Genomic DNA, 15,046 nt, shown 5'->3' with positions numbered 1-15,046 from the left:
AAATCTTAAAAAAAAAAAAAAGAATCCATAGACTTAACAAGTATAGGCTGCCTGATTTGAGATCAATTTATGAGATAGCATTTTTTCTATATCATTAATAACCAAATATAAAATATAGCAAAAAATAATCTTACATAATAACAACTATTGCAGACATTCCAGAAAATTATCTGCTAACACTTAATCAAATAACACTTATCAAATACCCCATAAGCCAGCAGTCTCACTGCTGGGTTATATCTCAAAGAACTCATAGTTATACTTTTCTTGTTCTTGTCTTACTGCAGTGGCTAGGATCTCAACATCATGTTAAATAGAAGTGGTGAGAACAGATATTTTGCTGTGTTCCTAATATTAGAAGAAAATATTTTATCTTCTTATATACATATATTATATATATATTATTATCTTCAATATATCAAATGTATTGTCTGTAGGGGTTCATAGTTGCTCATGATCAGGTTTAGAATTTCCCTTCTCTTTTTAATTTGCCACAGTTTCTATCATGAATAGGGATTGAATTTTGTCAAATTTTTTTGCATTTATTGAGAAGGGGAGATACCTATTCTTTTTTATTCATTTAAGATGGTGACTAATTTTCAAATATTAAGCCACCTTTGCATTCCTAGGATAAACTTTACTTTGTTGACAATCTTTGAATGTATTGTTGGATTCAACTTGATACTATTTTGTTGAGGATTTTTACATATATACTTATGAGAAAAATTTGCTTGTAAATTTTTTATTATTGCAATGTCTTTGATTAGTTTTTATATTAAAATGATACTGATATAAAAATGAGTCAGAAATGTTTTTATAAAAATTGGAAGTATTTGCTTCTTAAAAGTTCAGTAAAATTCCCCAATGAAGTTATCTGGGCCTGGAGTTTTCCTTTGAGGAAGACTTTTAATTAAAGATTCAAATTCCTTGATGAGTAGGGGCTATTCAAATTTTCTATTTCTTCTTACATCAATTTGGCACAATATTTATCTTTTGGAGATTGTTAAATTTATCGAAGTTGTCTAATTTGTTGGCATAACATTGTTCATAACATTCCTTTATTATTATTTTTATGTCTGCAGGATATGTGGTAATATCCCTTTTCACATTACTGATTTTGATTCTTTGTGTTCTCTTCTTTTTTTTTCTTGATCAGTTTAGCTAGAGGTTAATCAATGTTATTGATATTGCCAACAAATCAGATTTTTTATTCATTTATTTTATTGTTTGTTCTTTTTCCATTTCATTGCTTTCTGCTCTTTATCATCTTCCTTGTACTTACCTTGGAATTAATTTCCTCTTCTTTTCCTAGATTCTTATGATGAAAGCCTAGGTCAATGATTTAAAATATTCCTTCTATTCTAATACAAAAATTTAACTCCAAATTTCTTTCCCTGTAAGCTCCATTTATCTATATTATCTAAATTATGATGTGCTTTGCCACCATTCTGTTAAAAACATTTTCTAAATTACCTTGTGATGTCTACCTTGATTATGAATTCTTTAGAAATGTGTTATTTAGGGACGCCTGGGTGGCTCAGTTGGTTAAGCGGCTGCCTTCGGCTCAGGTCATGATCTCAGCATCCTGGGATCGAGTCCCACATCGGGCTCCTTGCTCCGCAGGGAGCCTGCTTCTCCCTCTGCCACTCTGTCTGCCTGTGCTCACTCTCTCTCTCTCTCTCTGGCAAATAAATAAATAAAATCTTTAAAAAAAAAAAAAAGAAATGTGTTATTTAATTTCCAAATATTTGGGTAATTTCTATATATCTTTTTATTTTCTCTACTTTAATTCCATTCTAGTCAGAGAATATAATATGTGTGAATTCAATCCTCATATTTGTTAGTACTTGTCAATTTCTCAGAATATGATCTGCCTTAGTGAATGTTCATGTACATTTAGAAGAAATATATATTCTGTTGTTGGGTGCAGTATTCTATAAATATGAATTACATCAGGTTGGTTGATAACATTTTTTAGGTCTTTTTAATCTTTATTGATTTTCTGTCTATTTTATCAAGAACTGAAATTGTTGATGCAATCAAATATAACTATGAATTTATTTATTTTTGCCTTTCATTTCTATCAGTTTTTACTTTATGTATTTTGAGGCTTGGCTATTTGGTACATACACATTTAAGACTGTTACATCTTCTTGTTGAATTGACTCTTTTATCACAATGAGATATCCCTCTTTCTTTCTTATAACATTCATTTTTATGAACTGTACTTCATTTGATATTAGTATAGCCAGTCTGGCTTTCTCCTAATTGGTGTTTCACTGTGTGTCATTTTCCATCCCTTTATTTTTATGTTATTTGTGGCTTTATATTTCAGATCTGTTTTTTAGACAACTTACAGTTTGGATTTCTCTTTTTATTCAAATGACATATTGACTTTTAATTGGAGTGTTTAGCTTATTTACATTTATGAAATAATCAATATATTGTTTTCTCTTTGGTCATTGGTTCATTGTTCCTTTCCTTTCTTAATTTTCCTGCCTTCTCTGGGCTAATTGACTTTTCATTTTATCATGTTTGATCTAGGCTTTCCAATATGCATCTTCAAGTTCTCATACTCTATCTTTAAATAATATATTTTCTGATGACTGAATAATATTCCATTGTATCTATGTACCACATCTTCTTTAACCACTCATCTGTTGAAGAGCATCTCAGCTCCTTATATAGTTCGGCTATTGTGGACATTGTTGCTATGAACATGGGGTTCACGGGCCCCTTCTTTCTACCACATCTGTATCTTTGGGGTAAATACCTAGTAGTGCAATCACTGGGTCATATTTTTAACATCCTGATGATCCTCTGTACTATATGCTGGGTAACAGAACATAATAAAATTAATAATAATAATAATATATTAATATTATTATTAATAATATTATTATATTTTCAGGTTTACTTTTATTTTCTTCTTCCCATCCTTTTGCCATTTTTTAATATAATTTACTTCTCTATATGTTATAAACTTTACAGTTCATTAAGATTGTTAGTTTTTATTTGAGAAGTCAGTTATCTTTTGAATAAAGTTAAAAAAAGAAAAAAGTATTCTATATTTCCCACTTAGAGATTATCTCTTCATTTCTTTATTCCCTAATGTTGATCCAAATTTCTATTTGGTGTCTTAACTTCAGCATAAAGAAATTTCTTTGGCATTTCTCATAGTGTAGAGCAGAGCTCCAATTAATAATTCTCTCAGTTTGTGATTATCTGAAAATCTATTTATTTCAACTTCATTTTCAAAGAATAGTTGTGTTAGGTAAGAATTTGAGGTTGATGAAATTTTTCTTTAGCCCTTTAAACATGTCATTTCATTGTCGTCTATTTGCATTATTTTTAACCAAAAGTTCATGGTATTTCTTATGTGTGTTCCTGTCTATGTATGTGTCTTTTTTTTCTTTTGTATATTTTCCAAATATTTTGAAACTTTTCTTTTTATTATGGGGTGTTCAGAAATTTGTTTGTGAATTGTCTTTATGTAATCTTTTGCTTGTATGTTATGTCACTTAATAATGTCCCACAGGTCACTGAGAATCTATTTAAGTTTCTCAGTCTTTTTTCTCTGATTTCATTTTGCATAGTTTCCTTTGCTATGCTTTCAAGTTCACCAATCTGTGATGATGTAGTGTCTACAAATTTTATCCAGTGCATTTTCCTTTCACATGTGGTATTTTTTTCCCATAGGTTCCATTTCTTTCTTCTCTATATAATGCTTTAAAAGAAAAAGTCCTCCAATGTATTTAAGATTGTGGTTTTAAAATCTGTTCTTGATAATTTCATCAACTCTGCTATTTTTAGATTTATTCCTATAATTGATTTTTTTTTCTCCTTCCTATAGGTCACAATTTCCTGCTTCATGTCATATCTTGTTACTGGAAGACACATCATTAATATTGTTGAGTTATTGAGAATTTGTTTTATTTTAAAGAGGATTTAAATTTTTTAGGAGAGTTGGGTAAATTACTTGAGCTAACCATTTTGAGATTTGTTTTTAAGTGTTATGAAAGCAAGTCTACAATAGCTTTTACGATTTTATTTTTTTCCTTCTTTAGCTTTTACTATATATTTTGTTTATTCTCTTTATTCATGGTTTTATTGTGAAAAATTTTAAATGCATAGGAAAGTTGGGAGAATAATACAGTGAGTGACCATACAGTCATGACTCAATATGCCAATTATTAAAATGTTGCCATGTTTGATTAATCTATCTGTAATATTCTATATCTAACTTATTATCTTTATTTAGTATGTGGATATTTTGGATTCAATTTTTTAATTGTTACTTTTAGATCTTATTATACTTCATCTATTTCAGGAGAAAAATGAAAAAAAAAGCCTATATTTACACACTTATGTATTTTTCTTTCTACCACTCATCTCCTTCATATCCTGATGTCTGTGTGTGCATGTGTGTATGTGTTTTGCTTGCTGTAAAGTTTTTGCCCATATCTACTCTATTTGAATTATTATCTTATGCCACATATAGATATCTCTATATAAATAGATATTCCATCACAAACTTAACATCCAATTTTTATTTTGTAATCACAAAAATCACATTTACTGAAACTTAGACTGATTTTTAATCATTTTAAAAAGATTTATTTGAGAAAGAGAGGGAGTGAGGAGAGGCAGAGGGAGAGGGAGAGAGAGAATCTTAAGCAGACTCCCCCTGAGAATGGAGCTTGACGCAGGGCTCGATCTCATGACCCTGAGATCATGACCTGAGCTGAAATCAAGAGTCAGATGCTTAGCCAACTGGGCCATCCAGGCACCCCAAAGTTACATTGATTTTTAAAACAAGGTCTGTCATCGATGAATTCCAAAGGAGGCCACAGGTTAATTCCCATAGATTTCTGAATAACCTAAAATACTACTTATGTTTCTACATATGTGTAGTATGCACAAGGATAGGGGTCCCTCACATTTCTGTTTGTTCATCTACTACAGTGTGAGTAGAAACTCTGACTCTTCTGATACCTGGGACCCAGGCATCTCATTTGGTCTGTCAGATATTTTCTTAACTCAGTAACTGTTGTTTGCTGCCACTGATCTAGAGTTGAGATTTTATTTCTTAGGAGATTATCTCAAATCTTTCATCTGTATTAACGTTGCCTCCAGATCATTCCCTCAAGCTTGAGAAAACAACGTGGAGCCTGTGAACACTGAGGCATTCTGCCAGCTTGGAGCACACTGCTCATCCACAGGAAGGGCGTGGATTCCAGGTGATACAGTCCCACCTTTTCTATGGCCCACTCACATCTCTGTTCCCACCTCTCTAAGTTGAGAAACATTATCAGGAAATGATAGAATTGTCTCAACCTGCTTTCCTTAATTCTCTGCCATTCTCACAGGTACAGGAATTATATGTCAACTCGTGGAATCCTCTTTTAATTTGGTATGAAATTTTCCTTTAAATTGTAGTATATCTGGCAAGTATCTCTTAAATCTAAGCAAATACTTACATTTTAGAGGCAAATGGATGTGATTAAGAGGGATTAATCAGAAAGACTGGAGAGTGAGATCAGAGAAGACAAGCAAAGCAAGTATTTTAAGAAGGATAGTGTGGTTATTAATATTAAATGCTGCAGAGACAGCAAATGGAATGAGAGGTAAGAGGAGTCCATGGGGTTTACACAACAGGGAGGCCATTGGCATTGGTGGAAGAGAGGAGCCAGTTTCAGTGACATGTGCGGGGCAGGGAAGAGATGGTGGGAGGTTATTAAATATACAAAAAATGTGACATAAATGTGAGCATAGAATGTGACAGGAGAGGTGGCCAGTGATCTCTCTGGTCATCAATTCCTTTTCCCATAAAAGAAGTTGGACTGGAATCTCCAAGATGCTTTCTTGTGAGAAAATGCCAAACTGAAGTAAGGGCTCACTTTTCTTGACACAAACTACCCAGGAACTTCCCGATCAAATATTTGGAAAGAACACCGACAGTGAAGTATTTATTCTTTTTTTTAAATTTAAATTTAAAATTTTTTTATTATGTTCAGTTAGCCAGCATATAGTACATCATAAGTTTTTGTTGTAGTCTTCAACGATTCATTAGTTGCATATAACACCCAGTGCTCATCACAACACGTGAAGTATTTTTTCAAAAACAAATCAAAATGGACTCTCATCAAACCTTTATTTATTTGGTTATAAAGATTTTATTTATTTATTTGAGAGAAAGAGAGAGAACGGGAGCATGTGCACAGTGGGGAGGGGCAGAGGGAGTGGGAGAAGCAGACTCTCCACTGAGCAGGGAGCCCAACGTGGGACTCGATCCCAGGACCCAGAGATCATGACCTGAGCCAAGGCAGATGCTTAACTGACTGAGCCCCCCAGGCACCTCTCTAATCAAGCTTTAGGTCTAACTTCCAGCGCACAGGAAATATGGGGGAGAGAGGAACACGCTCAAGATGCCAACAAGGAAATAATAGGTCAAGCCCAGAATGTGGGACTTTTTTACAGGGCAGGAAGTCAACAACTCTAAAAGAAATAATAAAAACTAAAATTAAGTGGCGCCTGGGTGGCTCAGTGAATTAAAGCCTCTGCCTTAGGCTCAGGTCATGATCCCAGGGTCCTGGGATCGAGCCCCACTTTGGGCTCTCTGCTCGGCAGGGAGCCTGCTTCCACCTCTGTCTCTCTCTGCCTGCCTCTCTGCCTACTTGTGATCTCTGCCTGTCCAATAAATAAATAAAATCTTTAAAAAAAAAAAACTAAAATTGAAATCTAAAAGAGGGATAGAAAGAAAAATTTAAAGGAAGGAAGGGAAGAAGGAAGAGAGGGAGGGAGAGAGAGAGAGGCAGGGAGAGAGGGATGGAGGGAGGGAGGAAGGAAGGAGGGAAGGAAGGAGAAGAAAGAAAGAAAGAAAGGAGAGATGCAGCTGACTCTAACCCACCCCATCTGAGTTCCCATCAGCCACAGCGGACTACTCCCATTCATGCTGGCAGCGTCCATGTGGTATCCCAGGAGCTCACTCAGCCCCTGAGCAGGGCAACACAGAAGTGACCGATGGGGAGCGAGGTCAGGGGATAAAGGCCCGCCTTTCTCCACCTTGTGGAGTCATGATGTGATGCATGACCCACAGCTCCTCTGAGTACCCCCTTCAGAATTAAACCCCAGTTGCCCACACTGATAATCCGCCCGTCAGTGCATCTTTTCTTGGCCTTTCCTGTCTCGCTTTTCTTGTTCTTTCATTTTTTATTCTTTGCATTACTTCTCAGATACAGTAACTGCACCCAAGTCCTTATCCCAAAGTCTGCTTTAGGGGAAAGCCCGACAAAGACAAGGGGACTCTTTGAAAATGAAGAGACTTAGGAGAGAAAACACCCAAATGCATCATGTGGGCATCAATTAGATCCAGGGTGAACAAATCACATATATTTGATATTTGATATATATTTGATATGTATTCGATGTATTTGAGGTAATCCAGGAGATTTGAATGCAGACTTCCCACATTTGATGATACTAAGGCATTTGTGTTAATTTTGTTGGTTGCAATAATACTATTCTGTTTGTAAGAAAATGGCTTTATTTGGAGATGCCTAATGGTAAAAATCCCTTATGCATAAGGATCAGAAATCATTTTACATAGTATTAGATTTTTCTTAAGTACTTCAAGGAAACAAAAAAAGGAAAAAGAAAATAGAATAAATGAAGGAAGGGTAGCAAAATGTTAATTATTGAAGCTGAGTGATAACTACACGAGGGTTCATCATGCAACTCTAGTATGTTCCTTATTTTGTGTATTTCCAAAATCTTTCATAATCAAAAGTTTAGTCCTTCTTTTGGAAGAGAAAAATTTAAATTCTCAGAAAATACTGACTTCCACAGGAGGTAAAACTCCTCAAGGACAGATGAGTTTCTGAGATCTAAGTACAGAGAAGACTTTCATACAACTCTTTCACACAAGACAAAAAACAAAGGACCCTCCTATCTCTCTGCAGAACGACATCCACTAATTACTCAACTTCCGTATTCCCCGCCTGCGGCCTTGCCAAGTGCCACATGGTTCTCTCTGAAGTATCAGAAACCAAACAAACTCTCCTGAAATCAGCATATTCCATGCAAGAAGCCAGCCACCGAGCCCTCACGTGACCAGCAGCCTGAGCACCAGAGCGGGTTTTCAAACATTCTGGCCAAGAAGAGTTCCAAGGGCAGAACCCAGGCACGCCATGCAGCTCACGTAGAGAAGATTCCGTACATTTTCCACGGGCTGATTCAGGATACCCACAGACATAGACCCAGGCATTGCTGAATCAGTTCTCAAGACAGGAAGGAACCTTCTGAAAAAGAAAGGGCCCTCGGTCTCCCGCAAGGTAAAACGTGTGCCTCAGATCCGCAAACGGAGGAGTATCGCTCACATATGGTTAATGACTCATCCCGAGTGGAAAAACAGAGTTTGTTATATTTTATGGAGCTTTTACATGTTGAAGGTACATCTGTTGCTATTTATGCTGACATGTATGTAGAGATTGGCAGACCCAGTTCTCTGTAGGGATGAGTGAAATCCAAACCAAACCACAGAACTTTTCTAACTTTGAGGCTGGCTCCCGGGATGGAAAACGGTTTCCTGATCCCTTGAAACGCTGCCCGGCGGAGCAGGGTGACTTGGAGAGGCCCACATCACAGGACTGCAGGGTTGGACGAAGCAACAAAAAGTCCTGCTTTGTGCAGGGCCTCCAGGGAGAACAGAACAAAGACAGGAAGCACGAGGTGTGGGAGAGCTCGGGGCACAGTGGAACGGCCCTGTCATTACCGAGCGCCTCGTATGGGTGACTGTTTCGGGCCAAACAGAGCATATCCCTTCTGACACAGATACACCACCCAGAATGGCACGAAGCCGGCCCCCTTCGGAACCATTAGTAACATGCTCTAAGAGGGTCTCCCTGTGCTCTGGCCGACATCTTTTCTCCAGGTGCGTAGGTCTGATAAGTTTGAGGACTTTTTCTCCGTGGCATGCATTTCTGCAATCTCTTATTTTATAGCTCACTGGTCTTTATTTCTGTCCAGTTGCGCGACTGTGTAACCTCTGGATAACATGTTGTGCTTCTTTGGTCTAACCTGTCTTCCTCCTTCTTTCCCTTCTTCCCTCCCTCCTTTGTTGCTTATTGTTTAACAGAGGAGGCGCAAGAGGAAATCAGCAACCCTCCCACAAGGCCGAAAGAGAGAAGCTCTACGAGAGCTGGGTGGTGGACCCATTCTGCCATTCGCATGTCAGCGTCCTGACCTCTACTGGTGCAGAATGGGGCTGTATTTGGAGAGAGGGTCTTTCAAGAAGTAGTGGGCTTAAAGTGAGGTCATCAGTGGGGGGCCCCAATCCAATACGACTGGGACCACCTACATAAGGAGAAATTTGGGACCCAGACAGAAGGAAAGACCAGGTAAGGACCCAGGGAGGAGGAAGCCAGCCATAGGCCTCGGAGAGAGGCCTCTGGAGAAACAGTGAATTTTGGAACACTGATAAGAAATAAAATAAAATAAAATGGAAAAAAAAAAAAAAAGAAGAAGAAGAAGAAGAAGAAACCAAGCATGCTGATACCTTATCTCAGACTTGAAACCTCCCGAACTATGAGAAAGTAGCAGACAAAGTGCTATAAGCATCCCGGGAAGACAGAGTTTCATGGGATCAAGATGATCATCAGAAGAGCTAGAAAGGGAACCACGGCCCAGAGAGATGATTGAATGAGCTCAGCAGTAATGGCAAGGCTGAAAGGCAGACTCGAAAGCTTAACTTGCCTACACAGACCTGCCCAAGGCCCCTACCCATCCCCAGCAGGGTCTCCGGCCTCATCCACGAAGCGGCTGTCTCTACCTCTTGTGACCCGGGAGCATCCAGAAGTCCACACTGCCCTGGCTTGTCTGATCCTTTCCACCAAGCAGCTCTGCCTTTGATGTAGGTCAATGTATATGAAAATTAAAGTGCTTGTTAACCCCTTGCTTTCCTGCGCATTGTCACCACTTAACGCGGCTGAGAGCCAACTGGGGGGCCAAGAACCAGCTCACCCACCCCAAGGTGAGCGTCCCGAAAGAAATAACTAGAAGGCAGAGCAGCAGAAACGCAGAGACCCGACTGCGGTTCCAGGGGACCACCTGAGCAAACACTCTCACTGTTTGTTTCTAATCATCCTTGGGACAATGGCTGCTGCTGCGTATTGTGTTCCTCATGTACTAGATTAAACTCAGGTTACTTTTAATACTGTCTAAAGTATTCTCAACTAAACCCACTCCTTTAAGGTCTGCATGGTGCAAGTCCAAGGATGTATTACTGACAGTCATGGAAAATGTATTTAACATTCTTATAAATATTGTAACTCCCTTTTTGGCAGAGGGCGAAATTGCTCCTGCTGCATTGATTTAAGTGAGGTCTGGCTTCTTCTCAGCGAAGCTCAGGGAGTGAGGCCGGGAAGTTTCCACAGCAGCAGAGGGCACATTCAGTCTCCAGCCTCTCCTCTTCTTTTAAACCCTTGACGTTAGGCAGAAGATCGTAGATGTCACTCAGTCACAGAGTCCTAAAGGGCAAAGGCTGTTTCTGAACTTTAGAGAGGCTGCCACAGGCATGTTTAATGAAAAACATGAGCCAGGCATACCCCAGTAACTATGAGAAGGAATACTCATGTATTTGCACTAACAAAGGCTAAAGGCCCAGCCATCCCCATTTAAGGACCTCAAAACTTTGCCTTAATTGTAGTTACAAATTTTGTGTGTAAGGTCCAGCTTCTTGCTACTTTCAGTCATTATAACATCTACGTGCCCTCATTCTCGATGAAAAGGGACACTGAGAGAACTCCAGCAACACAGGCCATGAGGTTTTGTCAGAAAGAATCAAACAATATTGGAAAGGGGAAAGATTCCCTTCTGGGGAAGTCAACACATCTCATTTCTACCTGACTGTGTGTGTGTTGAGATCTCATTTCTACCAGCGTGTGTGTGTGTATTGTGTGTGTGTGCTGGAAAAGTGGGGGCAGGGAGTATCATCCAAGGATTAAGGGCTTCGGAATTAGACCTGGGTTTGTGTTTGTCCCTGTTCAGCAGGGAGAATAATGCCCACGCCCCCATCCCTCCATTCCCCACCCAAAGACAGACCCGTCCTAACATCCAGAAGGTATGAGTATGTTACCCTTATATGGTAGAAGGACGTTTGCAGATATGCTTAAAAATCTCAAGATGGAGAGGTTATTCTGAATTATCTGAGTGGGCCCTATCTAATGACAAGAGTCCTTATAAGGGACAGAAGGAACAGGAAAGCGAATCAGAGAAGATGTGATGACAGAGACAGAAGTCAGAGAGAGGTGAAAAAGTTGAAGACGCCATGCTGCTGGCTTTGAAGACAGAGGACAGCACCATGAGCCAAGGAATGTGGGCAGCCTCTAGAAGCTGGAAAAGTCAAGGAAATAAATTCTCCCCTCCGGCCTCCGAAAGGAACCAGCCCAGCAAACCCACGTTAGAGTTCTGAACTTCCTGGACTGTAATACAATGTGCTTGTGTTGTATTGAGCCGTGAAGTTCATGGTAATGTTACAGCAGCAGTAGGAAACCCACACACCCTGCTTTAACACTTGCTGGATAGTGACCTGCTCTCAGGCAAGTCATTGAATGAGACTGAGCCTCAGCTGGTGTATCCATAAAAGCTATAATCACCCCTACCCGACAAGGTTGTGCAGTGAGGACTGAATGAGGTCACACAATGTAAAGTGTCCAGCCGGCCCCTGTTGGGATTACTACCATCTCTGCCTCTGACACTGTGTTGGCTGGATCCTCCACACCTCCGTATTTCCACATCCTCAACTGTCAAATGTGACTTTCAGCCTGCCTTAGCTCAGGCTACTGTAGCAAAATGCAACAGACTGGGTGGCTTAACCAACAGATACTTCTCACAGTTCTAGAGGCTGAAGGTTTAGGGCCAGGGTGCCGGCATGGTAGGGCTCTGGCTAGGGCCCTCCTCTTGGCTTGCATGTGGCTGTGTCCCCACATAACAGAGAATGAGCTCAAGTTCCTCCCTCTTCTTACAAGGACACTTAGGACACTTCCATCACGGGGACTCTACTCTTTAGAGCCCATCTAAAGTTAATTACCTCCCAAAAGTCCCACCTCCTACTACCATCCCATTGGGGTTAGGATTCCAACATATGGATCTGGGGGAATACAAACATGCAGTCCACAAGCCTACTGTTTTTTCAGAATGCAGATCAAATGAACGATTAATGTAAATTGGAATATTTAAGGTGCGATTCAGTTAAGTAAGAAGAATTCTTCCAGCTTTTGTTTGGATCAAAACCAATATTCCCTCTCACTTACGGAGTCTCCAGTCCCTTCCCACCCCTGCTGGCATGGCATTTACCCACCCTCTACTATAATCATGAGCTTGTGAGCCTTCCTCCCTCGTGGTCCATGAGCCCTTTGGGGCAGAGCCCTGTCTAATTCTTGTCTGCACCTCTAGAACCCTCGTTGTGGGTGTTTGCGAGTTATAGAAACCGCGTGAAACGTCCTGTTCTTTGCCACACTCTGCTCCAGACTCCTTTTTGCTACTGCTCTATGGCCGAAACTATTTTGCTGTAAACCAGTAGTTTTCAACCCTGGTACACATTAAGATCACCGGGGGAGCTTTTAAAAAATTACTGGAGCCCAGGCTCCACCCTGGACCAATTAAATGAGCTCTCTGGGGGTGGGGCCTGGACATCAGTAATTTTTTAAAAGCTCCCCAGGTGTTTCCAACACACAGGCAGGGTCGAGAAGCAATCTAGAGCTCAGCCAGTCACATCAAACCACTGACTGAACTCAGAGTTCAACACAGAAGGGAGAGGTCATTTATCTGTTCTTCTCACCAAATCTGAACACTCCTCGTTCTTAAAGACAGATTCCAACGCTCTCTGAGACAGAGGGGAATGTTGGAAACTGTGTAAACAAGACCCGTGGACGTTCTGTAATCAGGGAAAGGAATGATGGCCCCTGCTTTTTTCCCTTGTTTAAAATGGGGGTCTGCAACTGTGTCTGCCTCTCGCAGATCAGAGAACCGTAAGCACGTGCTTGATGGAGCATTTCAGACAGTGGTGACCATGTGATCCAATCTATGCTTCCATTTTATTTAAAGAACTATTCATCTCTGGCTGTTTCAGTGTGAAACAAACTCTTTCACAGTCTCTGGCTGTGACAACGGTTGACCCTGTCTAATCCAGCTAATCAGTGAACCCAGGGTGGTCTTAGTACCACAGCAGTCCGAGGCCGAGATCATGGGGTCCTGAGAGGTCCCAGAGCCTGGGGGAGGAGACACAGGACACCCAAGAAGCTGCCCTGGGCCCAGCACAGAGTTCTTCCTTATCTCTCCCAGGCTGAGCTGAAAGAAACCAAATCACACCCCGCTTTGCTTTTAAAAACATGCGATTTCATTCAAAAGCAGCTTTTGGTAATTCTGTTAGGCAGAGCCAATCACTGGGACCCCGTGACACAGCTGTCAGACTGCATGTCGGCTGACAGTCGTCAATACCGGAGCTGAAACTTGTCTACGAATTCTAAGAAACGTGTGCACAACTATTGTAGGAAAAGCTGTGACATGGGAGCTGAGTGGGTTCATAACTCTCTCCATTTTTTATTTTCAAGTCTATTACAATTTGGCCAGTGTTCTAGAAAAAAAAATGTATTATTAAAAGCTCAAAAGCTAACTGTAGTTTACGGAATAAACTTCACCATAGATTGGCATTTGCTATGCTTACAATTTTTTTTGGTAAGGGCTTTAAAAAATCCATTAAGACAATGTGTTTTTATATGCTACTGTACATGAGTTTAAAAGAAGTTTAAAATAGAATTCTAATAACCTCCAGAAAATGCTCAGCCTTTAATACCAAGTCATTGAATGATAGCCCCAAGATTGTCATCTCTCCTGATATATGGTCCTTTCCTAGCTGGCAGAGGGATATTTACGACTCCCATTAAACATATATGAGTAAATGATACAGATGGCTTGAATGCCAGCTAATACATATGAAAATAACCAATAATATATCTTCTTTTCATAAATGCTTGTAATTTGACTTTCTTAAAATAATTTCACCTAGTTCTTCAAAGTTTGCTAATTACGTTTCCCCTCTTTGCTTCTTTTATTCACGTGTTGCTCCGTACACATGCGCACACACGGGCGTGACCTCATGTACAAAGGCAATTACTATCACTTAAATTTCTACGGAAGCAAAGTCAGCTAAAGATGTAGATGGGTAAAAGCTCAAATGTGTTCTCAGAATGACAGTCTCCAGTTTTCTTTAGCTATTAAGGTAAATATTTAAGAAGCAGCACATTTTTTTCTGTTGCATTCCATTTCTGTACTGTAACATTCTGCCCATGAGTTTGATCATAGGAAGAAAAACATTCTGAATTTGGACTTCCAAGTCATATAATGGGAAACATTGGAAACGTTGTTAGTAGCTTTTCATTTTAAAAATGACATTTGTGCTTTTGTTCTGTAACCAATTTGTACCTTTTGCATATTTTTCCTTATGTTTTAAAGATATAATTTATACACATAAAATGCACATGTAGTAAATGTACCATTTTCTGAATCTGGGTGATTGCATACAGCTAGGTAACAAACACCTCAACTAAGATACAGCATGTTTCCATCACCCACAAAGGTTCCTCATGCTCCTTTACATTAATCTTCCTGCCCCAGACTCTAGAAACAAAGGCTGCTCTGATTTCTATCACTATAACTTATTTTTGCCTCTCCTGTAACTTCATATACCCGGCATCAAGGAGGATGCACTTTTTGTCTGTTTTCTTTTGCTCGGTGTAACGTTATACCAATTTAAGATTCATCTGTACTGGGGCCCTGGGTGGCTCAGTCATTAAGCCTCTGCCTTCAGCTCAGGTCATGACCCCAGGGTCCTCGGATCGAGCCCTGCCTCAGGCTCCCTGCTCGTGGGGCTCCCTGCTTCTCCCTCTCCCACTCCCCCTGCTTGTGTTCCTGTTCTCGTTCTCTTTCTCTCTCTGTCAAATAAATAAAATCTGTAAAAAATAAATAAATAAAAATAAAATAAAATAAA

The sequence above is a fragment of the Martes martes genome, assembly GCF_963455335.1.
Source record: "Martes martes genome assembly, chromosome: 13".
Classification (NCBI taxonomy): Eukaryota; Metazoa; Chordata; class Mammalia; order Carnivora; family Mustelidae; genus Martes; species Martes martes.
This window is presented reverse-complemented; position numbering follows the sequence as displayed.